This window comes from Lepidochelys kempii, chromosome 19, assembly GCF_965140265.1.
Source record: "Lepidochelys kempii isolate rLepKem1 chromosome 19, rLepKem1.hap2, whole genome shotgun sequence".
Classification (NCBI taxonomy): Eukaryota; Metazoa; Chordata; order Testudines; family Cheloniidae; genus Lepidochelys; species Lepidochelys kempii.
Genome location: NC_133274.1, coordinates 19,073,705 through 19,098,590, shown reverse-complemented (window position 1 = coordinate 19,098,590; position 24,886 = coordinate 19,073,705). Strand labels below are relative to the sequence as shown.

The following is a 24,886-nucleotide window of genomic DNA, read 5'->3' as shown; positions in this document are numbered from 1 at the left end:
GCTGAATAACACCACCAACAGTCCTGATTTACAAGGGGCTATGCACGGCCTCGTGCCTCCCACAGCCTCCTCCCTGGGAGGGGACCTGCCGTTCAACTTCTCAGCAGCAGCCCAGTTGCCAGAAAAGCTGCTAAACGCTGTGTGAGTCAGTGGGTGGGATTCCCAGTGCCTGGTCCAGGCCACACCCTGAGAGGAGCAGCAAGTCTGGGGAGTACTGCAGCTGCCAAGAGGAAGATGACTCACCTGCGAACCCATGCACCCCTCCCCTTCCACACCTCCCCTTCTTGCTCATTACTCTGGGGCAGAGTCTTCTGAGCATACAGGAAACAGGCTCCATTCTCAGGGATCCCTCAGAGCTTGGCCTTTGCAAAGGCTCCTGGTGGCTCCAGTTCCCAGTGCTCTGCTGCTTCATGTCCCGAAGGTAAGAAGGTCCTTTCCTGTCGTTCTCCTGGGGGAATCTCTCTCCCCCATCACTGGGCTGATCCCTTGGCTGCCTCCAAAACCCCTCTGCTTCCTCCACCTGCCTGGGCCAGAAACCGTCCTGTGCATCCCTATCTGAGCTGGGGCCTCTGCCCGTCCCTGGGCTGTGCCCAGCACTTGTTTTTGGTGCAATCAGCGCTCCCTATGGCTCCCTGTCTGAGCCTCCAGGAGAGCATCCAAGGGCACGTGAGAATGAATGGATGTCTGCAGTCCCCCCCCCCACCCAATCACTCACGGGGCTCAGAAGGCTTCTGCCTGTGCTCCATTGTGGTTCCGGGACAGGGGGCCAGTGGGAAGATGGGGGCTACATGGGGGCTACCTTCCTCATGCTGGTGATGAGCTATCTTTAGCTCATCACACCCAGCCTCATCAGGGTGGCAGGAAGAGAGTTCCTGCTAAAGCTCAGTGCAGAAAAAAGCAACATTTCCTCCTGCCGCTAAGGGTGTCTGGTGTCTCGGTGGGATCCAGCTGCAGTCGTATCTGCACCTGCATTCTATAGGGTTGCCGGGTGTCCAGTTTTCGACTGGGAAGTCCTGTCAGAAAGGGGACCTGGCAGTGTCTAGTCAGCACTACTGACTGGACACCAAAAGTCCAGTTACCTGAGTAACCGTCCGCAATCGGCCTCTGATCCGCTCGAGGATGGTGGGAAAAGCAGGGGCTGCTGAAGTGGGAGGAGCACTCAGGAACTGCCTGGCTCTGGCAGAGAGAGGTACAAGCAGCTGGTGTCCAGGGGGAGGGCTCTTGAAGCGTGCGGCATTTGAGGAGCGGGGTCGGTGGCCAGATTCACCACCCGGGACCCCTTCTCAGCCTAACTCTGTACTAGGTTTAGCCACCCACCCTCCCACCCCACAGCGGAGCTAGTCTCCCATTTTGCAGGGAAACTGAGGCAGAGAGTGGAGGTGACTGGTCCAAGGTGTCACAGGGAGTCCATGGCAGAGCAGGGAATTGACCCCAGGACCCAGGCTAGCAACCTAACCACTGGTCCTTTCAGCACCCCTTATCTGGGCCTTTGTCCCTTCCAGACTAGTGCAGTGTGTGTGCTTTGGCACCTGAAGGCACCCTGCAATGGGCAGCAGGGTTCAGCCTGTGTCAGGAGCAGTGCACTGTGCTGAGGACCCCCTGGTGGCCTCTGGGGTTCTGGGTTGAATTGAGGGGGCCTGGCTTTGAGCTGTAGAGTCCTATCTGGACTGGGCGCAGCCTGTCTGGGGGCTGTCTCTCCCCAGGTCACACTGCCATGGCTGCGGTGAGAAGAGGCACTGGCTCTGGAGCCACCTGGGATAAAAGGGCCATGGGATTTACTGCCCCTGGGTCCCCCAGGAGTCCCAGTATGGGAACCCCCAGGGTGCCTGGCAGGGCCCATCTCCATTCCCAGGCCTTTGGGGAGCACCGGCCCGGGGCTGCCATGTCACAGGTGGCTGGTCATTTCTGGTCAGCTGTTTTCTGCCAGCTGCTGCTTTGTTTGAGACATGGGGCAAAGGTGCCCAGAGGTGCTGGCGCTTTGGGGGCTGCTCTAGCCAGTCACAGGCCAGGAGAGGTTTGGCACCATTTCACTTGGCCAGGGAATATCAAGCTGGGAGTAAGCAGAGATCTGAGGAGCGAGCAGGCCAGGCCACTGTTCTCCAAACAGGATGTTCTGTGCTGCTCTCTCCTGCAGCAGGTCCATAGTGCTACATTCTCACCAGAAGCCACTGGTGCTCGCTCCAGCAGCGCCAGGAATTTCCCAGGGAGAGACCTGCACACGGTGCGGGGAGGGGGGGGATGGACACAGAGAGCCAGGAAAATCCCATTCTTGGGTGGCCAAGGATTGAACTGCGGGGGCCAGAGTGTGGTACTCAGCTCACAGCCCCTGAATTCCCCACGCCCACCACTACTCTCGCCACTCCTGCGCCTACCTGCTGGAGGTGTCTGCACCAGTCAGAGGCAGCAGGACGGACAAGGAGCAGAGATGCCCGTGGACCCACTGCCTGCTCTTTGGGACACGGCATCCAGTCTGAATCAGTTCCACACCCCAGCTGAACGTTCCCTGTGCAGGAAATGATTTCACAATTCTTGCTACAATTAGAAAGCTAATGATTTCACAGCACCATCACTTTGTTAGTTTCGCCTTCATTAATTAACAGAGAAGCTGCCAGAGTAGATCAGAGCGGAGTGCCCAGGATCCTGTCTCTGACAATGCCAGCACCAGCTGCTGCAGAGGAAGGTGGAAGGAGCCCTGCAGCAGCAGTTACAGGATAACCTGCCCTGGGGGAAGGCACCTCCTGACCCCTTTGACCCCTTTAGATAAGGGTTGGCTCCTCCTCTGAAACAGGAAGATTTGTGTCCCTTCAAAAACTCTTGCTTAGGTTTAATAATAATCTCTACTATCATATCTCTGCACATTCTTGTTCTCCATACAAACGGCCAATCTAGTTTTTAATTCAGTTAAGCTCTTGGCCTCCGTGATACTTTGTGGCAGTGAGTTCCATAGGTTAATGTGCATTGTCCAGAATGTATTTGCTTTGCTCAGTTTTAAATGTGCAGCCTCACATTTTTATTTGATGTGCCCTTCCCTGCCCAGCCACCAGGTGGGACTGTCTTATCCACAGCTCCTCGTGGTGGGACTGGAACCCATGACCTAGGGTTGAGAGGTATCACTGGCCCATCCCCAGTCTCTTGCAGTCAGTAGTTCTGATTTTGCTTAGAAGCTCCCTAGGAAATGAGCCCGTTCTCCCCGCACCCTGAGTCTGTCCACAGAGACAGGAGGAACTGGCTGTGCACACAGCCTGAGCACGCCAAGGCTCTTGGTTTCGTCACACGCTGGAGCCGCCCAGCAGAGCCTCCCCAAGGCTGCGGTGTCTGAACTGTGAGCAGGGCAGAGCAGGGGTGCTAAGTGTGCGGCTGGGAATAGGCTGGAGAGAATCAAGACTCCAGGAAATGGCAGGGAAGCAGGCCACTGCCTGGGTTATTTATTTTTGCTGCGGCAGTCGTGCCATAGGACCCCAGATAGGGAGCAGCACCCAATTATACGGGGCGTTCTGCAAACACTGCAAAGAGTGTGTGTCCCTGCTGCAGAGCACCCACAGTCTAGGACTGACACAACGGGCAGGTGAGCAACCGACACCACAGGGATGGGCAGCAATGCGGGTTTAGCATCAGGAGTCAGTGGTCACCAGCTGAGGGAATGCCAGCTGGGCCGTAAGACAAAAAGTCTCTGCCTGATGGAGATGTGCTACCTGAAGGGTTAGGGAGGAGGGGACAGCATGGCTTCTGGGAAGGAAAGAGGAGCAGCTGCTTTCTCCAACCTCAGCTCTGGGGGACAGGGAACTCCCCTTGTGCTGATAATCACCCCAGCCAGCAGGAGGGTGCAGGGACCCACTGCTTCCAGGTGTTAGGTCCAAGGACATCATTTTGGGGGTGTTGCTGACAGGCAGGCAGGCCTGAGTTTGGCGGAGGGAGGGAAGAATACAGCATGGAGCTGGGAGGAGCTAGCCCCAAATCTCTGGGGATGCAGCAGCAGGGGGTGAAGGGGACTCCCAGAGGATTTGCCTTGTGCACAAATGGCTCCTTCCTGTTTTCTGGGTTCAGTTGAATAATGCTGCAGAGGCACTGAGCCCAGAAGTCTATTCGAAGCCTTCATGCCCATTGCAATACGTAGCCCCTCCACAGTGCCCTTCTACCCCTAGGAGGCACAGAGCCCAGGCTAGTGCTCTGCCCACTGGACTTCGCTGCCTCTTCAGGCTGGACCAGTGACCAGCCAGCCAGCACTCAAACACAGTGTCCTGCTGCATCCCAGGGATGGTCCTCCATTGGCTCTTGTGGGGAAAGCACCAGAGACAACCGCTGTGGGAGCTTTTCATACAAAAGCCACATGCACAGTTTGGAACGTCCTCCTCCTTCCAGATAATATGGCTTCCCCTGTGCAGCCAGCGCCCAGAGGTGCCACACCACAGGACAAGGGACTAGGCACTTGCCTCACAGCCACCCCAGCCCAGCCCAGGTTGAAGGCTGTGAACATACTCCAGGCCTAGCAAGCCAGCCTTGGGAGATGTTGCTCAGCCCCCTCCAGCTGGCTAGAGTCTCTGGAGTGAAAAGTTACTGTGAATCCTGGTGACTTAAGACATGGACCCAGCCCTGCACCTGAGAGCAGGTCTGCTCCTTCCACCTGTGCAAACTGAATGCTTCCCCACTTTGCAAGCAGCTCCTGCCCTGTCCCTACCAGGCTCCAGCACTTGGGCTCTGAGCGATGGGCTCCTGCCCACAGGCTAGGGGTGCGGCCGCTCTGCTCCTGTGGCAGGTCTCTGCAGCGTTTGCCACTGTGCTGTGCTACTTGCCTGCAAAGGAGGACAAGCAAGGCCCTGAAATGGCTCCGGCCTTTCATCTCTGACTGAAGCCCAAGGTCATTCTGGGCAACGACTCCTCAACCTCCAGGACTCCCATCTCCTGGGGCTCATCCCCCGCCCTCCCTATTCATCAGCTGCAGAAAACCAACAGGTGAGCTGCCAAGATACCCAGGCTGAGGAACCAGCAGGGCACAGACCACACCTAGCTTTGCTCTGGCTTCATGGCCAATGTTACCTGCCCTGTCTCCTAGGCCTCTCGCTACCTGGCCAACATCAGCAGTGGGGTGAGAGGAGCGGCAGTAGCCACCCCACACGAGGCGGAGCTGATTCTGGCAGTGAGAGGGGAGTACTCTGGAGAACTCTGCCAGAGCAACCCCTTCCCTTGGCCCTAGACAGCTCGAGGGGCCCCTGGCCTTGGGCACCTCCTATGCTGGCTTACCTGGAGCGGGTATTCCTGTGCCAGGCTGTGTGGACACTCCTCTCTGGGAAGCAACGTGGCTAGAACAGAGTTAGCTAAATTGGGTTTGTTACCAGCCATCACTGACTCCACCCTGAGCCAGGTTTGTTCCAGAGTCAGACCATCCACACAGACCTGCAGCAAAATACCTGCATCACCACTAGGCATCCCGTTTAGCTGAACCGTCTGCCTCTGCGCAGGCCAGACTGATTCTGCCCTGCTCCTGCACACTCCCCCAGCAGAACACCCTCCCATCTGTCTGCATCCGGCCAGCAGGTCACAGCTGATCTTATCACCTGCTGAGCTGGCCACGAGTTAGGTAAAGGCCCTGATAAGGCTGCTGCAGTTTCCTGTCTTCAGGAAATGGAGGCTCAAGCTCTGAGAATGCGCCACGTGGTTCACAGTGCGGCAGCGTCTGCCCAGCCCTACGGGCTCCCAGGGACACGTTGCCCGGGTCTTTGCTCTTTGCTCTGGCTCCCCACTGAACACCGCGTTTAGGCTCCTTGCCCTCGGTTTCAAAGCTTTGCCTGACACTGGCTCCACCTGCCTGAGATACCGGCTTTCTTCCCCCTCCGCCATGACTTCCCACAACAGCTGCTAACTGAGGGGGAGACCAACAATCGGGTTTGACAGAGTCCTCATGGGAACCAGACCCAGACGACGCAGCTCGCTGGCAGAGGAAACCAGGATGGGCAGCCTGGCTGCCTTTAAAGCTAATGCAAACCCCATCACTATGGCCAGCACCACACTCCTGCTCTTCTGCATTCAGGAGCAGCTGGAGCCTGCCTACGGCAAGCAGGGAAGAAAGACAGAGAGGCCCTGGATGCCATTATTTTCTGCTGGGAGATGCTCAGATACTGCAGTGATGGGCCCAGTGCAAGAACCCAGATGAGAGAAAATGGATGTGAAATGCTGCTATATCAGCCTGGGAGCACATTCCACTGGCTCTGAGCTCATGCACCTTTCTCTTTTCCTCAGCAGGATTTGACTTCCAATTTGTAAAGGCTGCCTTTTTGCCTCTGACTCTTTTTACTCTGTTGTTTAGCCACGGGGACGCTTTTTTGGCCCTCTCACTATGTAGTTAAATTTGGGGTCACAGGTAACATTTCATTTGAGCGGCTATTACTCTGCTTCACAGAGCTTTACACGGTACACATTTCATTTCGTGTTGCATAACTTCCTGCTGTGTATTTGAAACCCTCTGGTTTGGAAATGGCCAGCAAGGCAAGCCTGTTTCCTGCTAGTCTATGGAGTGCTAACAAGGTGGAAAGCTACAGGTGCTGATTTAATATTTTTTTACTGGAATGAGTAAAAGAAAATACTGCTTAGGGCCATGGAAGCTTGAGCCACTTTGCTGACTCCTGCTCCCTGGAATGTGGCTGAGATGGGAGTTGACATACTCAAGCCATTGGCGAAATTAACCAGGCAAATGAGTTCACATCAAGGCCCATCTCAGGACTGCTCCCCACTGTGGTATGCTTTGAGAATCTAACTCAGCACTGACGCTTCTAGCAAAGGCAGAAACACTGAGCTGTGTTGCCTCCCACCTGAGCCCCAAGAAACCAGATTATGCAGCAGCTCACAGAGCAGTGCTTTGAGCTGTCCCTCGTGCTCTGCTGCAGGAGACCCCACGCTGCACTGCTGAAGCAATCAGGTTGGACAGTGCCAGTATCTGTGTGACCATGAATTAAAATAACAAAATAGACGAAATGTGGCCGGGCTGCACATGAGCTGTGTGTCTGGGGCACCCCTGGAATTGTAAGGCCAAGAGTTCAGAGAATCGCTCTCTGTTATTGCCAAGTGCAGTCGATTTAGAATGAGCATCTTATGTGGCTGAGTCACACGTCCCCCGGCTCAGTCGCTACTGAGTGGTGGAAGTACAGGTCTGTCCTGACCCCAGATCCTGCTGTTATTGGAATGACAGGGAGGTCTCTGAGAGACTTTCCAGTACTGCTGTGGCCAGAGCAGAACGATAGCACAGTCAGGGGCTGTCTTCATGTCTCTTTCCCAACAGAAAAAGCAGCAGGATACTTTTAGTGACAATGACTTTCAAGATGACAGCGTGTGCCTCCTCTGTAACATGCTGCAGCTACTCTGCGGCATGAAATGGCAGCTGTCTCTGCAGCCTGAAGACGCCTAGACACATAAAGGTACGGTACACAAAACCATAACAGCTACATAACTACATGTCCCCGAGTTATATGTGGTCCAGAATGAGGTCCTGATTCCTAATGTCTTGTATCTGATGTTGCTATTTGCACCTGTGCAACGGGGTCTCATCTGCTACCAAACAGCAGGATAGTGCATTACAACCACTCTGCACAGCCCTAAGTGAAAGCACCAGGCAGAGCCAGGCCCTTAATTTCTGCCTTTCCTGTGAGAATGCTGAATTCCTCGGGTTTCAGAAATGAGTGCCCTTAACATTCAGCAGCTGCTTAATGGAAATACACAGACCACAGCATTTCGCATTGACTCATTAGCTGTGTGCTAGATCCAGGCCAGTTGGGTACAGCAGAGTAGTCCTATTGGGAATCCAGGGTACAGCAGAGTAGTCGAAGGCAGATATACTGGCCACTGGATAAGCAGTTTTCTGTTCCCTGAGTGACCACAGCAGGGGCTGCGCCAGGCTAGGGTGGACACCTGACTCCAATTAGCCTGCAAAGAGTCAGTTGAAGCTGTCAGGCTAATGAGAACACCTGACTCTAATTAAGGCCCCTCTGATACTATAAAAGGGCTCACTCCCATCAGGCTGAGGAAGTGTGGCTGATGGTCTGGGTACTGAAGATGCCTTCAAACCACTGGAAAGGGAGTCCTAAGGTAAGGGTGAAGAAGGCATTAAGAGAGAGAAGCGGGGGAGCTGTGGGGAAGTGGCCCAGGGAAATGTAGCAACTCTGGCAATGAAAGGTCAGCTGCTGCTATTAGGGTCCCTGGGCTGGAACCAAGAGTAGAGGGTGGACCTGGGTTCCCCCAACACTACAGAAACACCTCCTGGGAGGGGAAGACAGGCCCCTGTCAGGACAGGAGGCTAAACTGTTCTTGAATAAGCCTGTAGGGACAACAGAGACTGTGGGAGTTCTCTAACCAAACTCCTTGCTGGCTTATGATAAAAAGGGCTCAGGAGACCCTTCCCTGGCCCTAGAGAGAGAAGGGCTATGTGGAGGGTCGCAGTGAGCCTCTGAGGCTAGCATAAACTGCCTGGAAGCACAGGACCTATGGGGACAAGGTTAGAGCTCTGCCACAGCTGCTAGTCAGTAAAACTGTAACAGACTTGTCATTATACCTTGCTGGGACAGTGACCAGCACTACCTGTGTGTTTATGCAGTGCCCAGTACAGCAACATCCTGATCCTGACTGGTCCCTCTGGGCATGATGGCAATGCATGTCAGACACTCCTAATTAATAACCACATGTCTGACTACAGGCAGGAGTACAGAATCTGCCTGCCTCATTCTTTATTTCAGAGTAGCAGCCATGTTAGTCTGTGTCAGCAAAAACAGAGGAGTCCTTGTGGCATTCTAGAGACTGAGAAATTTATTTGGGCATAAGCTTTTGTGGGCTAAAACCCACTTTATCACATGCATGGAATGGAAAATACAGTAGGAAGATGTATATGTACATGAAAAGATTGGAGTTGCCTTATCACATGGAGGGTCAGGTCTAATGAGACAATTCAATTAAAGTGCGCTATTATCAACAGGAGGGAAAAATCATTTTTGTAGTGGTAATCAGGGTGGCCCATTTCAAACAGTTGACAAGAAGGTGTGAGAAACAGTAGGGGGAAATTAGTATGGGGAAATTAGTTTTTGTAGTGACCCATCCACTCCTAGTCTCTATTCAAGTCTAAGTTAATTGTATCCAGTTTGCAAATTAATTCCAATTCAGCAGTCTCACTGGAGTCTGTTTTTAAAGTTTTTTGTTGTTGTTGAAGAATTGCAACTTTTAGGTCTGTAATCGAGTGACCAAAGAGATTGAAGTGTTCTGACTGGTTTTTGAATGATATAGTTCTTGATGTCTGATTTGTGTCCATTTAGTCTTTTATGTAGAGACTGTCCAGTTTGGCCAATGTACCTAGCAGAGGGGCATTGCTGGCACATGATGGCATTATCACATTGGTAGATGTGCAGGTGAATGAGCCTCTGATAGGCTGGCTGATGTGATTAGGCCCTATGATGGTGTCCCCTGAATAGATATGTGGCCACAGTTGGCAACAGGCTTTGTTGCAAGGATAAGTTCCTGGGTTAGTGGTTCTGTTGTGTGGTGTGTGCTTGCTGGTAAGCATTTGCTTCAGGTTGGGGGGCTGTCTGTAGGCAAGGACTGGCCTGTCTCCCAAGATCTGTGAGATTGATGGGTTGTCCTTCAGGATAGGATGTAGATCCTTGATGATGTGTTGGAGAGGTTTTAGTTGGGGACTGAAGGTGATGGCTAGTGGTGTTCTGTTGTTTTCTTTGTTGGGCCTGTCCTGTAGTAGGTGACTTCTGGGTACTTTTCTGGCTCTGTCAATCTGTTTCTTCACTTCAGCAGGTGGGTATTATAGTTTTAAGAATGCTTAATAGAGATCTTGTAGGTGTTTGTCTCTGTCTGAGGGATTGGAGCAAATTTGGTTGTATCTTAGAGCTTGGCTGTAGACAGTGGATCGTGTGGTGTGGTCTGGATGAAAGCTGGAGGCATGCAGGTAAGTATAGTGGTCAGTAGGTTTCCGGTATAGGGTGGTGTTTATGTGACCATCACTTATTTGAACTATAGTGCCCAGGAAGTAGATCTCTTGGGTGGACTGGTCTAGGCTGAGGTTGAGGGTGGGGTAGAAATTGCTGAAATCCTGGTGGAATTCCTCAAGGGCTTCTTTCCCATGGGTCCAGATGATGTCATCAATATAGTACAAGTAGAGTAAGGGCATTAGGGGACGAGAGCTGAGGAAGCATTGCATTATTCTCAAATAAATGCATTAAAATTATTTGTGCTCATTGACAGCTCTCTGGACTTTCTTTTAGAATATTGTTTTTTGCTGCCTGATTCATACAAGAAAATAGCATCTGCAAAGCTAGCATCTGGCAATCACCATTTATTGTCCTCATCATGTTCCTATTACGCCTCTGGGGTTTAGGGCAGTGACAAAGCTCCTCCACTCCTGTCTGTTTCTGGCGAGTGTTTCGGGTTCCCCAGCTGTGCCCCAGGTTTCTCAGCTTGGCTTCCACAGCTCTTCACCATGTTTTCGGCCTCATTTTCACTTGCCTTCAGGTGTCCATCTTATTGCTACTCTGGTGATGGAATCACATGACCGATCCATCTCCAACGCCTCCTGGCAATGATTGTGCTCAGATCCTCTTCGCTGCACTGTGTCAATAGATCTTGGTTTGAGATTGTTCTGGGCCAACCTCTAAGTAAAAGAAACCGCATGAGCCTGTAATGAGCCATGAGCCAAGGCTAATGTAGTGCCAATTTTTAAAAAAGGGAAGAAGGAGGATCCTGGGAACTACAGGCCAGTCAACCTCCCCTCAGTCCCTGGAAAAATCATGGAGCAGGTCCTCAAAGAATCAATCCTGAAGCACTTGCATGAGAGGAAAGTGATCAGGAACAGCCAGCATGGATTCACCAAGGGAAGGTCATGCCTGACTAATCTAATCGCCTTTTATGATGAGATTACTGGTTCTGTGGATGAAGGGAAAGCAGTGGATGTATTGTTTCTTGACTTTAGCAAAGCTTTTGACACAGTCTCCCACAGTATTCTTGTCAGCAAGTTAAGGAAGTATGGGCTGGATGAATGCACTAGAAGGTGGGTAGAAAGCTGGCTAGATTGTCGGGCTCAACGGGTAGTGATCAATGGCTCCATGTCTAGTTGGCAGCTGGTATCAAGTGGAGTGCCCCAAGGGTCGGTCCTGGGGCCGGTTTTGTTCAATATCTTCATAAATGATCTGGAGGATGGTGTGGATTGCACTCTCAGCAAATTTGCGGATGATACTAAACTGGGAGGAGTGGTAGATACGCTGGAGGGGAGGGATAGGATACAGAAGGACCTAGACAAATTGGAGGATTGGGCCAAAAGAAATCTGATGAGGTTCAATAAGGATAAGTGCAGGGTCCTGCACTTAGGACGGAAGAACCCAATGCACAGCTACAGACTAGGGACCGAATGGCTAGGCAGCAGTTCTGCGGAAAAGGACCTGGGGTGACAGTGGACGAGAAGCTGGATATGAGTCAGCAGTGTGCCCTTCTTGCCAAGAAGGCCAATGGCATTTTGGGATGTATAAGTAGGGGCATAGCGAGCAGATCGAGGGACGTGATCGTTCCCCTCTATTCGACATTGGTGAGGCCTCATCTGGAGTACTGTGTCCAGTTTTGGGTCCCACTTCAAGAAGGATGTGGATAAATTGGGGAGAGTCCAGCGAAGGGCAACAAAAATGATTAGGGGACTGGAACACATGAGTTATGAGGAGAGGCTGAGGGAGCTGGGATTGTTTAGCCTGCAGAAGAGAAGAATGAGGGGGGATTTGATAGCTGCTTTCAACTACCTGAAAGGGGGTTCCAAAGAGGATGGCTCTAGACTGTGCTCAATGGTAGCAGATGACAGAACGAGGAGTAATCGTCTCAAGTTGCAGTGGGGGAGGTTTAGATTGGATATTAGGAAAAACTTTTTCACTAAGAGGGTGGTGAAACACTGGAATGCGTTACCTAGGGAGGTGGTAGAATCTCCTTCCTTAGAGGTTTTTAAGGTCGGGCTTGACAAAGCCCTGGCTGGGATGATTTAACTGGGAATTGGCCCTGCTTCGAGCAGGGGGTTGGACTAGATGACTTTCTGGGGTCCCTTCCAACCCTGATATTCTATGTAACTGCTACTGCAGGCCCCTGGCTCCTTCCTCCAGAGCAGCTGGCGATGGCCATTATCCGAGACAGGATTCTGAGCTAGAGGGCCCCTAGTCTGAGCCACTTCTGGCAGCTCCTCCAATTCTCTGTTAATTAATGAAGGTGAAACTAATGAAGCAGTGGTTTTGTGAAATCACTTGCTTTCTGCTTATAGTGAGAACTGACCTCATTTCCTGTGCATGGAATGTCTGGCTGGGCTCTGGAAATGATTTGGTTCTTTTAAAGAATTAAACACTTTGGACTGTTTCTATGTCTTGAATTGTCTCAGTATAAATCACTATTCAGCAAAAATGAGAAATTGTCCCTTCATTGCCAGCAAATAATCCTCCTCCCCACAAAATAACATGAACATTTGGTGCTCTGTGTCTGTCTCTCTAACAGAAACTGACCACTGAGGCAGTGACGCAAGGGAGTCAGGGACACACAGGCATTCCCAGCCCCAGCTCCAAGGGGGTGGCTTTGGAATCCTATGTGCTCTGTTGGTCAGTGCATGTGATGTGTTGTCTTGTCTCTTCTATCTCTGGATGTGACTGCCCAACTAATCTGTGGCCCTTGGATCATATGCTAAGGCAGCATGGCCTAGAGCAGCAGTTCTCAAACTTCATTGCACCGCAACCCTCTTCAGGTAACAAAAATAACTGTGACCCAAGGAGGAGTTACTGAAGCTTGAGTCCACCCAAGCATGTGGGCCCAAGCCCAACCAGCCCAGGTGGGCAAGCCGGCCAAAGGTGAAGCCCACGGGCTTCAGCCCTGGGCAGGGGGCCTGTAACCTGAGCCCAGCCACCAAGGACTGAAGATCTCTGACTTCAGCTTCCACCCCAGGCCCCAGCAAGTCTAATGCCAGCCCTGGCAATGACATTAAAATAGGGTCATGACCCACTTTAGGGTCCCAACCCACAGTTTGAGAACTGCTGGCCTAGAGGAACAACAGTTTACTCACTCTTGCAAATTTATCATAACATGATTTTTGGCCCTTGCTGCAGGCATGCTCACAATACTGCACACGAGACTGGGAAGCCAAATGAGAAACAGTGCCCTGGCACCAAGGGGAAGGGATAATGACCTGCAAGCCCAAAGACCACTCCTACCCCAGCTCTTCCACTGACGGCTGGAGACACTTGCTACCAGCAGTGGCAGATAGGCCACATGCTACTGTCTCAGCGTAACATCCCCTCCATAGACTTATCAAGCTCAGTCTTGAAGCCAGTTAGTTTTTTTTTTTTTGTGGTCCCACTGCTCCCCTTGGAAGGCTGCTTCAGAACTTCACTCCTCTGATGGTTAGACTCCTTTGTCTAACTTCAAGCCAAAATTTATTGATGGCCAGTTTCTATCCATTTGTTCTTGTGCACTACTGGTATGGAAATTCAACTTCCCTTCCCCAGTATTCATAGGCGCCAACTTCCCCTCTGCCTGGTGGGTGCTTGATCCCCCTGGCCCTGCCTCTTCCCACCCTGGCCCCACCCCCATTGCACCCTTTCCCCCAAGTCCCTGCCCCTGCTCCGCCTCGTCTCTGCCTCCTCGCCTGAGCGCTCCATGTCCCTGCTCCTCCCCCTCCCTCCCAGAAAGTCCTAAGCGCTGCCAAACAGCTGTTAGATAACTGGGGGGATGGGAAGCGCTGGGAGGGGGAGGAGCGGGGACATGGTACGCTTGGGGCTGGGAAGAAGGAGGTGAGGAGAAGGGAGCTTGGCTGCCAGTGGGTGCAGAGCACCCACTAACTTTTTCCCATGGGTGGTCCAGCTGTGGAGCACCCACAGAGTCGGGGCCTATGCTGGTATTTATCCCTCTGGTCTATTTATAGAGAGCAATCATATCTCCCCTCAGCCTTTGTTTGATTAGGCTAAAGCAGGCAAGCTCCTTAAGTCTCCTCTTGAAAGGTAGGTTTTCCATTCTTCTGATCATCCTCATAGCCCTTCTCTGCACCTGTTCCTGTCTGAATTCATCTTTCTTGAACATGGGAGACTAGAACTGCACACAGTATTCCAGATGAGGTCTCACCAGTGCCTTCTGTAATGGTATCTTTGCTGTCTCTACTGAAAATCCCTTGCCTAATGCTTCCTAAAATGGCAGGTTTCAGAGTAACAGCCGTGTTAGTCTGTCTTTGCAAAAAGAAAAGGAGTACTTGTGGCACCTTAGAGACTAACCAATTTATTTGAGCATGAGCTTTCGTGAGCTACAGCTCACTTCATCGGATGCATACCCTGGAAACTGCAGAAGACATTATATACGCACAGAGACCATGAAACAATACCTCCTCCCACCCCACTGTCCTGCTGGTAATAGCTTATCTAAAGTGATCATCAAGTTGGGCCACTTAGGACAGAAGAATCCCATGCCCTGCTACAGACTAGGGACCGAATGGCTCGGCAGCAGTTCTGCAGAAAAGGACCTAGGGGGTGACAGTGGACGAGAAGCTGGATATGAGTCAACAGTGTGCCCTTCTTGCCAAGAAGGCCAATGGCATTTTGGGCTGTATAAGTAGGAGCATTGCCAGCAGATCAAGGGACGTGATCGTTCCCCTCTATTCAACATTGGTGAGGCCTCATCTGGAGTACAGTGTCCAGTTTTGGGCTCCACACTACAAGAAGGATGTGGAAAAATTGGAGAGTCCAGCGGAGGGCAACAAAAATGATTAGGGGTCTGGAACACATGACTTATGAGGAGAGGCTGAGGGAGCTGGGATTGTTTAGCCTGCAGAAGAGAAGAATGAGGGGGGATTTGATAGCTGCTTTCAACTACCTGAAAGGGGGTTCCAAAGAGGATGGCTCTAGACTGTTCTCAGTGGTGGCAGATGACAGAACAAGGAGTAATGGTCTCAAGTGGCAGTGGGGGAGGTTTAGTTTGGATATTAGGAAAAACTTTTCCACTAGGAGGGTGGTGAAGCACTGAATGCGTTACCTAGGGAGGTGGTGGAATCTCCTTCCTTTGAGGTTTTTAAGGCCCAGCTTGACAAAGCCCTGGCTGGGATGAATTAGTTGGGGATTGGTCCTGCTTTGAGCAGGGGGTTGGACTAGATGACCTCCTGAGGTCCCTTCCAACCCTGATATTCCATGGTTGTGGGGCAGATGGTCTTGGCATTTTCTGGCCTTTTCCTGAGCCCACCAATAGGGCCCAGCACTCAGGTTCCCCAAGATTGCTGCTTTTGTTTGTGCAGCCATGGCCGGAGCAGGCAGCTGAGCCTCTCTCCTTGATAGTGGAGAAGAGGCTCAGGGACTCCCAGCCAGCCGCGTAGCCAGGTGGAGGGAACAGGGGGCGCGAGCCCAAAGGAAGGTGCCACCCGCTGCAGCACTTTTACTCACCTGGCAGCGCTCCAGCATCCGGCCTTCACCCGCTCCGGGTCTTCGGCGGCAGGACCTTCACCCGCTCTGGTCTTCGGTGGCACTGAAGGCCCCGCTGCCAAGGCCCCGCTGCCGAAGACCCGGAGCGGGTGAAGGCCCCGCCGCCAAAGACCCGGAGCGCCCTGGGGGTGTAGGAGTGCCACCCTGGGTGGTGCCTGTCTTTGGGATCGCTCCCCCTCTTCCCTCAACGGGGGAACAGTGACAAGGAGCCACTTGCGCTCAGTGGGGGAGCAGCTGCTGCCCCGCTCCCCCCAGCTACGCCACTGCTCCCAGCTCCGCTAAGCGGCCGGCCAGACAGACATTTGGACACTGATGATCAGAGAACGCTCTCGAACCTGCAGAGGTCCCCTTCCCCACAGCCCTGCCCCCTGCAGGCTTTTCGTTCTTTCCAGTACAGCCTCTCCCCGCAGCAGCCCCAAGCGCCCCCTGCAGGCTGATTCTGACCAGAGGGGACGTTAGGGTTGCCAACTTTCTAATTGCGGACAACCGAACACCCTGTCCCGCCCCTTCCCCGAGGCCTCCCCCAACCCTGCTTCTTTGGGGCCCTGCCCCCACTCACTCCATCCCCTCTCCCTCTGTCACTCGCTATCCCCCACCCTTGCTCGCTTGCTCACTTTCACTGGGCTGGGGCAGGGGGTTGGGGTGCAGGAGGGGGTGAGGACTTCAGCTGTGGGGGCGGGCTCTGGACTGGGGCCAGGAATGAGGGGTTTTGGGTACAGGAGAGGGCTCCAAGCAGGGGGGTGGGACCAAGGGGTTCAGAGTGTGGGAGGGGGCTCTGGGCTAAGGCAGGGGAATGAGGTATGGGCTCTGGGCTGGGGGTGCAGGCACCAAGGTGGGGACAGAAATGAGGGGTTCAGGATGTGGGAAGGGGCTGGTGCAGGTGTGGGAGGAGGTTCAGGGTGAGCGCTTACCTCCGGCAGCTCTTGGGAGGCAGCCGGCATGTCCCTCCACGTGGCTCCTAGGCAGAGGGACGATTAAGGAGGCTCCATGCACTGCCACCCCTGCAACTCCCACTGGCCGCAGTTCCTGGCTAATGGGAGCTGCGGAGCCAGTACTTGAAGCTCCACGCACTGCCCCTGCCACCCTGGCTGTCCCTCTGCCTAGGAGCTGCAGAGACAGGGAGCTGCATGGAGCCTGGCAGGGAGCCTGCCAGCCCCGCTGTGCCACAACTGAACTCTTAAAGGCCTGGTCAGGGATGCTGACTGGAGCCACCAGGGTCCCTGTGCACATCTCAGTTGAAAACTGAACACCTGGCAACCCTAGTGGGAGGGCACACAGGGTAATATGCCCTCCCCCAGATTTGCTGCTTGTCTGTTACTGAGCACGCTCAGTATAATCTGCTGAAGCTGGCTGTTCTCACTGTGCCCCCCTGTTGGCAGGCTGCTGTCTCTGTGATTCTCCTGGGGGAAAAGCCAGCAGGTACATGCAGATTTGCACTCGCAGGGCTCGCAATAACACTCTAAAAATACCTGTCTAGGCAGCTCTTTGAAGTTGGGCCTCGGGCTGGTGCTCAGACCCTAAAGCCAAGGGAGCGTGTGTGGGGGATGGGGGGTGCTGTCTATCTACTATTTTTAGAGTACTAGCATGAGCCTTGCAAGCTCAAGTCTGACTCAAGGTGGGAGGCTTGCTCCAAAATGCTGTGTAAACATACCCATAGTGACCTTTAGTCACAGTGAGCTCTTGGGCAATGAGTTGGCCCACTGTCCTCTAGAGGAGACTTTAACACCACATTGTGTGTATGCATTACAGCAGTGAACAGAGGAGAAGCAAACACAGAGTTTGCTTGGGAACTGGCAAGTGCCAGGAGGATGAAGGGGTGATCACTAGCAGCCAGCCTGGATTTACCAAGAACAATCATAGAATCTCAAGGTTGGAAGGGACCTCAGGAGGTCATCTAGTCCAACCCCCTGCTCAAAGCAGGACCAATCCCCAACTAAATCATCCCAGCCAGGGCTTGGTCAATCCTGACCTAAAAAACCTCTAAGGAAGGAGATTCCACCACCTCCCTATGTAACCCATTCCAGTGCTTCACCACCCTCCTAGTGAAAGTTTTTCCTAATATCCAGCCTAAACCTCCCCCACTGCAACTTGAGACCATTACTCCTCGTTCTGTCATCTGCTACCATTGAGAACAGTCTAGAGCCATCCTCTTTGGAACCCCCTTTCAGGTAGTTGAAAGCAGCTATCAAATCCCCCCTCATTCTTCTCTTCTGCCGACTAAATAATCCCAGTCCCCTCAGTCTCTCCTCATAAATCATGTGTTCCAGTCCCCTAATCATTTTTGCTGCCCTCCGCTGGACATCCTTCTTGTAGTGTGGGGCCCAAAACTGGACACAGTACTCCAGATGAGGCCTCACCAATGCCAAATAGAGGGGAACAATCGCATCCCTTGATTACCTTCTTTCACAGGGTAATTGGTTTGGAGGCTAAGGGGAAACACCGTGGACATAATATACTGGATTTCAGGAAAGCTTTTGAAACTGTCTCACTTGACAGGCTGATAAGTAAGCTGGAGAAATGTGGGCTTAAACAGTGTCAACAGATGTTGGCTGTGTGTGTCTCTGCGTGCTGCACTGGCTCTGGCCAGATAGCCTATACAGCAGGTTCCTATCAAACTGCCCAATAACTACAGACCTGTTTAGCAGCAAAGGCATCCGGCCAGATTTATTGTTAACAAAGCATGGTCCTAGTATCCACAGTCCACAGGATCATGGACACCAGTATGCCCATCACAATGGACCAGCCCAATCAGTAGCAGGACTTTCCACTGCCCCCTGGCCAGCCAAAGACACTCCTCGTCTGAGACTCCATTTTATACACTGATACAAACAAGTTCTGTATTACCCCTCTGACATGGTCCATTTCCACCCTCTTTTGAGGTTAGTTACCACCCATTACCTTGTACATGTTAGTTCAATCAAAAAGTACCTATCCATCCCACTGTCAGCCTGACCCCCCTCAGAAAGGGGGTCAGTGTATTTTTGTATCATCCATAGGGCATGTGTTTGTACCACACTTGATATTAGGGTGTTCCGGTACCATCCTTCTGGCATGTGTCTGCGTGAGTGTCCTGTGCCCAGCACTTCTCAGGAGCGTGTGTGTGTTTGCAATACCAGCCCTGTTCTTGCCAGGTTCTGTGAGCCTGCATGCAGGCAGAGCCTGACTCTGCTCACAGCCTGTCTCTTGCTAACTTTCCTTCTTATTAGCAAGGCTTGACCACTACTTTAGTTCAGGCCACAGGCCGGGTCTCTGATACAAGGCCTTCTGTCTCCGGCTCTTTCTACTACAGACAGAACCACAATTAAGTGGACACAATTGGTTAAACAACCACAAACAAAGAGTAACTATTAATGGAACAATGTCAGATTGGAGGGAGGACTCAGGGGGGTTCCCCAGGGATCTGTTCTGGGTCCAGTATTGTTAAAAATATCTGTTAATGACCTGGATGTGGGAGTAGAGAGAACACTGATCACCTTTGCAGATGACACTGGGCAGGAGGTTGCCAACACTTTGGAGGATAGAGCTAAAATTCAAAGGGCTCTTGATAAACTGGAGAACTGGACTGTAGATGACACAATGAAATTCAGCAAAGACAAATGGAAGCTGCTACCCTTAGGGAAGAGAAACCAAATGCACAAATACAGAATGGGGGGAAACTGGCTTGGCGGCAGCAGCAGCACTGCTGAGAAGGATCTTTGAAAATTCGTGGCGAACAGGGGAAGTCCTGGATGACTGGAAAAAGGCTAATGTAGTGCCAATCTTTCGAAAAGGGAAGAAGGAGGATCCTGGGAACTACAGGCCAGTCAGCTTCACCTCAGTCCCTGGAAAATTGGTCCTGCATTGATCAGGGGGTTGGACTAGATGACCAACATCTCAGGTCCCTTCCAACCCTGATATTCTATGATTCTAACAACCATTCTCCATCTTTTTCATGGCAGTCTTTCAAATACTTGAAAGACTGAAGAGGCACATGATAGCAAACTAAACATACCAGTTCCTTCAGCATTTGCTCAGTTGACTTGGGGAGGGATAGCTCAGTGGTTTGGACATTAGCCTGCTAAACCAGGGTTGTGAGTTCAATCCTTGAGGGGGCCATTTAGGGATCTGGGGCAAAAATTGGGGACTGGTCCTGCTTTGAGCAGGGGGTTGGACTAGATGACCTCTTGAGGTCCCTTCCCAGGAGGTCATCTAGTCCAACCCCCTGCTCAAAGCAGGACCAATCCCCAATTAAATCATCCCAGCCAGGGCTTTGTCAAGCCTGACCTTAAAAACTTCTAAGGAAGGAGATTCTACCACCTCGCTAGGTAACGCATTCCAGTGTTTCACCACCCTCCTAGTAAAAAAGTTTTTCCTAATATCCAACCTAAACCTCCCCCACTGCAACTTGAGACCATTACTCCTTGTCCTGTCCTCTTCTACCACTGAGAACAGTCTAGAACCATCCTCTTTGGAACCCCCTCTCAGGTAGTTGAAAGCAGCTATCAAATCCCCCCTCATTCTTCTCTTCCACAGACTAAACAATCCCAGTTCCCTCAACCTCTCCTCATAAGTCATGTGTTCTCTGTCCACAGAGTGCAGGACAAGAGGCAGTCGGTTCAAACTACAGCATAGCAGATTAAATCTCAGGATAAACTTCCTAACTGCAAGAACAGTAGGACAATGGAACAGACGCCTCGGGAGGCTGTAGAACCTCCTTCACTGGAGGTTTTCAAACAGAGGCTGGAGCCATCTGTCTTGGATGGTTTAGACACAACAAATCCTGCATCTTGTCAGGGAGCTTAGACTCACTACATGACCTTTGTGGTGCCTTCTAACCCTATGATTGCTGCCCAGTTACAATGGCTGTGGGAACCAGAACTTTGCATTTGCTGGCCCAGATCCTGGGCTGTTCCGTAAATCATCTTTGGTGCCCTGATCTTGGGGCTGTCAAGCACTAAGCCAGTTCTCAGGAGCAACACAGTGGCCCAATGCTGCTTTAAGTTGCACCAGCAGCCAATGCCCCCTGGGCTGTTCTGGGAGCTAGGGATTCAGGCACAAGGATACCCCAGGCCATGTCTTCTTTCTTCCAGTCTTAACCCCTGCACCAGTGCCTGGTAGAGGGGAGGGTAGGAACTACTAGGTGGCTCAGCAATCCCTGAGGATCCCCTTGCAAAACAGGAGTCCTAGTGTGGCTGGATTCCCTGGGTTTAAGTCTGTTTAGTTCTGGCGTAAAGATGCAGAGCTGACTATTTACTGGAGAATCTGCTCCTGTGGCTTTTGTGCATCAAAAATCCCAGCCTCTGTGGAGTGGCCTGATCTCAAGCAATTAATTTTCTTGGATTTGTAAAGGAAAAAGTACTCTGTGCACAGGCCAGCCCTGCTGCTGGGAAAGATGCCATTCAAGTGCAGTTTCCTTCCTGACCTCACCACAGGCAAGGGACCGGATTCCTCCTTGGCCTCCAAAGGCTAATTGTGATGTCCCTGTCTCTATCTCTTTCAGGAACACAGCCATTAGAAGTAGAGTTCCTTTGAAATGCTACTGCTAATGGCTTTTCAGGGACACCCAGTCTTTGCTGTCAATTTGGTTTTCCCCCCATGTCTTAGTTTATTTCTCTTTTCCTTCACCCTGCTATCACATGACATTTCCTCTTCTCTAATGACTTGGCAGGAAGCTTTTGCAATCCTTTCAGTTCTGCAATTCTGATCAATAGAACTGTGGGTGGAGGGAAGGCTGTAGCCACAAGCTGGGAGGGACAGGACCTGGAAGCAGACCCAGCAAGCTGAATACGCCGCTGCTCTTCGAAGGCTGGCATTGGAGAGATCACTCTGCATCCATGTGACTCTGGTAAGCAGGGACTAGCTTCCACTAGTGCTAGTCATATGGAATTCACATTCTATCCTGAATGTCTTAGAATGGTTTATCTGCGTTGGATTGCTGTGCCAAGCTGCGATGCTGTTGTCTGTCATGTATTGGGACAACATGGCCCAGTGGACTGGGAATCAAGGGACCGGGGCTCTGTTCCTAGCTTTGCCACAGCCTCACTGGCTGATATTGGGCAAGCGACTTCCCTGCTGTCTCTAAGTTCCCCTAGTATAAAATGGAACTAATGATGCTCACCCTTGTTTTTCAAGTGATTGGAGCTCGCTGGATGAACATGAAGTATCTTTATCTTGGAGACAGTGTGTATTGCCTTCATTCCTGGCTTTGGCCATGGACTTTCTGATTTCAGAGTATAACATACTGATGAAGTGGTGACCCTTCCCATATTGAAAAGGAGTACTTGTGGCACCTTGGAGACTAACCAATTTATTTGAGCATAAGCTTTCGTGAGCTACAGCTCACTTCATCGGATGCATACTGTGGAAAATACAGAAGATGGTTTTTATACACAAACCATGAAAAAATGGGTGTTATCACTACAGAAGGTTTTCTCTTCCCCCACCCTACTCTCCTGCTGGTAATAGCTTATCTAAAGTGATCACTCTCCTTACAATGTGTATGATAACCAAGGTGGGCCACTTCCAGCACAAATCCAGGGTTTAACAAGAATGTCTGAGGAACAGTGGGCGGGGGGGGGGGAGAGGAATAAACAAGGGGAAAATAGATTTCTTTTTATAAAGACGCAACCATTCCCAGTCTCTATTCAAGCCTAAGCTAATTGTATCCAATTTGCAAATTAATTCCAATTCAGCAGTCTCTCGTTGGAGTCTGTTTTCGAAGTTTTTTTTGTTGAAGGATAGTCACTTTGAGATCAGAAATAGAGTGACCAGAGAGATTGAAGTATTCAAAAACCAGTCGGAGAACGTTATCATTCTTGACATCTGATTTGTGTCCGTTTAGTCTTTTACGTAGAGACTGTCCAGTTTGCCCAATGTACATGGCAGAGGGGCATTGCTGGCAAATGATGGTATATACCACATTGGTGGATGTGCAGGTGAACGAGCCTTTGATAGTGTGACTGATGTTATTAGGCCCTGTGATGGTGTCCCCTGAATAGATATGTGGGCACAGTTCACAACAGGCTTTGTTGCAAGGATAGGTTCCTGGGTTAGTGGTTCTGTTGTGTGGTATGTGGTTGCTGGCGAGTATTCGCTTCAGCTTGGGGGGGCTGTCTGTATACAAGTACTGGCCTGTCTCCCAAGATTTGTGAGTGATGGGTCGTCCTTCAGGATAGGTTGTAGATTCTTGATGATGCATTGGAGAGGTTTTAGTTGGGGGCTGAAGGTGATGGCTAGTGGTGTTCTGTGTTTTTTTTTTTTTTTTTTTTTGTTAGGCCTTTCCTGTAATAGGTGACTTCTGGGAACTCTTCTGGCTCTATCAATCTGTAGCCGATGGGCAGGGGGAGCCTGCCAGAGCACCTTTCATCCCACTGGATCCCAGAGCATTTTATAAACCACATCCACAGGAATCACTTAATCTATTGCTGAAATGCAGTCACCTCTGACCTGAGCCCTTAGCATCAGCATTACTTAAGAGTTTACAAGAAGAAGCAGAGAGAACAATGTACCCCACTAAAGCTGCTGGGGGAGTTCTTGGTAAACAGAACAGAGTACCCAGGTTGGAATCTAGCCAAGACATCTGTAACAGGTGGCTTGGAGAGTTGGGTAGCCTAGTGGTCAGAGCTCTCAGCCTCCTACTTGGTTTAGGAGCCTGAGTCTTTAAAGCCAGTGGGGTAAGGGGGACCCAAGCCCTCCCTCTCCACCAGGGCCCAGCCCAGAGCCCTGTGCAAGTCAAGCTCTGAACTGAGGGATGGGGAGATGGACGGACAGAGGGAGGGAAGGGTGGCCCCAAGCAGGGCATCAAAACATACTGACCTTGGCATGTCCTACCAGACTGGGGTGTGGCCCCCTAGTCCAGTTTGCTTGGCAGCTTGCTGACCTCTCTTGGGTCCTGGGCAACTCCTTGGGGGGCCAGCCACAAGGTGGTTAGGGCAAGCCCCACAACATCTGTGGGGCCGTTCCCTCAGTTTCTTGGGGTGCTGGGTACGTAGGTCCCCTTGGCTGGGAAGACCATGTCCCCAGGTGGCAGCCTTGGCTAGTAGGCTAGCACTTCTTCCCCTCCTCCTAGGGACAGAGGTGCCCCAAGCACACCCTCCCCCCACTTGTCCCCCTCCCACCGTGCCTCCTGTATGCCATGGAACAACTGAGCACCTGGCTGCAAGGCACTGGGAGGGAAGGGGGAGCAGGCTGTCAGCCAGTGATAAGCAGCTGATGATTTTTCCCCGTGCGAGCTCCAGGGCTGAACGCCTACGGAGTCGGTGCCTATGGGTAGGAAGGCAGCTAGCTCCTGCCTTTCCGCCAGTCAGCCCTGAACTGGGCCAGGCTCTGTCCTTTCCTCCCCTCTCCAGGCCTGGCACTGTCTGCAGGAATAGCAGGGCAGGGCTAGCTGGGCCCAAGGGCTCTCCTTAACCCCTGCTGTTCTGGCTGGCAATTTCTCAGCTTCACCACAACACTGGAATTCAGACCCCGATTGAAAAGTACCATGGGATCTTTAATGATCAGAAGCAATTAGTGCTTCATGTTACATCTCATTCTAACATCAGGCCCTCAGCAGAAGAGTGCTCCTAACACCATCCTCTGCCATGGGTGCAGACAGACAAGTCTGACCTCTGGGTACTGTCACCCCTTCCCAGCTCTGCTCAGCAGGCCAGAGGGACTGAGTGGACGATGTGTACCTCAGCTGGGTCACTTTCAGCACATTGTACCAGGACCTGCAGAACACGTTGTGCTGAGCAATGAGTATGCAGCTGGGATGCACTGGACACATTGTGCTGGGACACCTCTTCACTGAGCCAGGACACACACCCAGGCTGAGATCCCCTGGCCCAGCTATCGTTGGGATGGGAGTGCTGGACAAGTTCCATCAGGCAGGTACTCCTGGGGCTGGAATACGTGAGGCTTATTTCCCCAGGACACAAGTATGTGTAGCACTCTCCATGCTTTATGGATGGGGAAACTAACAGACAGAGATGCAGTGACTTTTCCTGCATCACACAGTGAGTCAGGGCAGAGCTGGGAATGGAACCCCAGTTTCCACTCCCACCCTGGTGCCCAATCCAAGTCTAGATCCTACTGAGTGGAGACAGGCATGTGATGAGCTGGATACACCTGGTCAATCTGGGACCCAGCCTGATGTGGCCAGACCGTCCAGTGCCCTATGACAGCTCTGTGTCATGCTGGTGCAAAGGTTACAATGGCACAAACCCCTCCTGGCAAAGGGTGTATCCCCAGGGTTCCCTCTTGCCCAACTGGATCCCTGACTGCTGGGCAATATTGGAGATAGTGGCAGCTGTTCTAACTTAGAGCAGCCTTCAGGCTCAAGTTGGGACTGGGACCAGGATGGCTCCTGGATAAGGGGAACACAAAGATAATTTAAAGCTACTTTCTTAACCTGACTTCCTAAGGTGAACTAAATGCCTTGGTTGCAACCGAGGATCTTTCCATTTGTGCTGGGATGC

General features: G+C 51.8%; 1 protein-coding gene across 2 annotated transcripts in view; it reads left to right on the top strand.

Annotated features, from left to right (window-relative positions):
* The first annotated feature begins 347 nt into the window (after nucleotides 1–347).
* PTAFR (platelet activating factor receptor) overlaps nucleotides 348–24,886 on the top strand; it is a 34,129-nt gene continuing 9,590 nt past the window's right edge. The window contains exon 1 of one of the 2 annotated variants that reach the window (XM_073317787.1): nucleotides 348–421. The gene's annotated coding sequence lies outside the window, so the exon portion shown is untranslated. Of the gene's footprint in view, nucleotides 422–21,180; nucleotides 21,274–24,886 lie in introns of those variants that run through there. The other variant, XM_073317786.1, reaches the window with a different exon arrangement.